The following is a 2,500-nucleotide window of genomic DNA, read 5'->3' on the forward strand; positions in this document are numbered from 1 at the left end:
CACCCCAACGACGCCCGAGCCGCCCGCCCCCCTACCGACGACCCCCCCCCCCAACGCACCAACAAACCCCCTTTCCCCTCCAAACCCCTCCGCGAGGGAGGGAGGGAGAGAGAGAGAGAGAGCGAGAGCGCGGGAGGGGAGAGAGCCGGGAGGGGAGGGGGGACGGGGAAGGCAGGGTGCGCGCACGCGGGACGGACACGGCGGAACGGCGGGCGGGCAGGCGGGAGCACGGGCCGGCGGCACAGGCGGGAGCCCTGCCGGGGTTGGAAGGCGGAGGGGGGGGCGAGGAACGGGGGGTCGGGCAGGGCCCGAGGCGCGGGACGCGCCGCCTCGCGACGACCCCGGAGGGGGAACCGCGGCGAGCGGCGCGGGGCGGGGGAGCGAGGGGGGGAAGCGGGCGCGGGCGTGGGGGGGGTCCGAGCGCGGCGGTCGCCCCCGACCGCCGGCCCTTTTCCCCCCACGCGACGCACCCGGCCTCCCCCCACACACGTCCCACGTGCCCCGCGCTCCCACCGCGGCCCCGGACCGGGCCCGGCGGACGGCGCGGCACGCCTCCAGCCACAGAGACCCCCGCGGAGAACCAACACCCCCCCAACACCGCGACAACGCGGGCTCGGGGCACGCAGTGCGGCGCGGCCGCAACCCGGGGGGAAGCGCGCAGCGGCGGGCGACGCCGCGGCGTCCCGCGGGCCGCCGCCGGGGCACGCATCCCCGGGGCGCAGCCCCGCGCGCGACTCGGCCTCGGCGCGAGCCGCCCCGACAGGGCAAAGGGGGCCGGGATCGCCGGCGGGGAGCGGGGGCGGGGCCGCGGCTCAGGCCCCCGACCGCACGGCCGCGGACCGGGAGAGGAGGGGGCCACGGCCGGACCGCCGCGGTCGCCGCCCGGGGCAAGGCGGCGAGACCGACGGCGCTCCGGATCCGCGCCTCCACCCCCCACGACGGCCCGCGGGACCGCGCGGCACGGGGCACCGCAAAACCCTCCCGAGACCCGGGCGGCGATCCCAAAGACCGCGTGCGGCACGAGGGATCTCCCCCAGAGGGACCGCGGCGGCGGCCGCGGCCCTCAGGCGCGAGCTCTCCTCGCCCTTCCCTTTTCTCGCGGGCGGCGACCGGCCGCCTCCGGCCTCTCCCCCCCACAGCCCCACCTCTCCCCCCCCAACCACCCCACGCCACCGCCCCACGGGCGCCGGCCCCCAGCCCCCGTCCCACGCCCTCCCACGTCCCACACACAGGCCACCGCCGAGCGGACCCGGCGGGGCGAGGCGGGGGCGAGGGGGGTGCTGAGGGAGGCGGCGGGGACCGGACACACGGGGCCGGGGAGGGGGCGGGGAGGAGGAGGAGGAGGAGGAAGGAGGGAGGGCCGGCAGCGGCAGCCACCGTCGTCTGCACTTAGGGGGACGGAGGGCCCGGCGGCCAGGACGACCCTCTCCCCGGCCCGCGGACGACCCCGCACACCAAACCGCCGCGCAGGCGGGCGTGGCGGGGCGCACTCGGGCAGGGGCGGGCGCCGGCGGGACAGGCCCTGCGAGGGAACCCCCAGCCGCGCCTTACCCCCGGGAGAGAGACCCACCCGGGGGAGGCGATTGATCGGCAAGCGACGCTCAGACAGGCGTAGCCCCGGGAGGAACCCGGGGCCGCAAGTGCGTTCGAAGTGTCGATGATCAATGTGTCCTGCAATTCACATTAATTCTCGCAGCTAGCTGCGTTCTTCATCGACGCACGAGCCGAGTGATCCACCGCTAAGAGTCGTACGAGTTTTTGTGATCGCCGGGAGGGCCAACCCCGAAAAGGGGCGACCCCCCCAACCTGGCACAGCACATCCCCGAAGGGTGCCTCCGGCCGGCCAGCGAGAGACAACAAAGACCAGACTCCGAGAGGTCGGAAGGGTTGGAACAGGGCAAGTCCAGCAGCCCGCCCCGCCACGCGGACGACGCGCGGGGCGAGCTCGGAACAACCCCACAGGCGCCCAGGGGGTTCCCGCCTGTCCCCTCCCCCCAACACACACCCAAGGGACACGGGGCGCACGCACACGCACACGCTCACGCACCACCCGGCAGCCGCCGGGCAAGCCCCCTCCCGGCAACCGGGGAGGGCCGTGGCGTGGGCGCAAGCGCGGCGGCGCCCCGGCCTGGGGCGGCGGGGGGCGGGCAGCGGAGTCTGGAGGAGACACGGGAAGACCAGCCTCCACGGCTCCCCACGGGCCCGACCGCCCCGACCCGAGGCGGACGGGCGACCCCCAAAGGGTCTTTAAACCTCCGCGCCGGGACGCGCTAGGTACCTGGACAGGGTGGAGGCGGGCGAGGTGGGTGGGGGACGAGGGAGCCCGCGACACCGCCAACCACCTCGACGCCGGCCCCCCCGGGGCCGCGGCCGGACCCACAAACGGCAACCGAAAGCCCCGACGCTGCCGGCCCGTGACGGAGGCTCCGACGGGGGCTAACCGCCCCCCCCACAGACCGCCGCCACCCGACGCCCCTCGCTTCCCCCCCCCCACGACCCC

At 77.1% G+C, this 2,500-nt stretch overlaps 1 non-coding gene across 1 annotated transcript; it reads right to left on the minus strand.

Annotated features, from left to right (window-relative positions):
- Window positions 1–1,595: 1,595 nt before the first annotated feature.
- LOC122207447 lies at window positions 1,596–1,748 on the minus strand. Its single transcript, XR_006196859.1, has one exon. It is a non-coding gene; the product is annotated as a 5.8S ribosomal RNA (ribosomal RNA).
- Between the last annotated feature and the right edge of the window lie 752 nt (window positions 1,749–2,500).

The sequence above is a fragment of the Panthera leo genome, chromosome E1 (assembly GCF_018350215.1).
Source record: "Panthera leo isolate Ple1 chromosome E1, P.leo_Ple1_pat1.1, whole genome shotgun sequence".
Taxonomy (NCBI): domain Eukaryota; kingdom Metazoa; phylum Chordata; class Mammalia; order Carnivora; family Felidae; genus Panthera; species Panthera leo.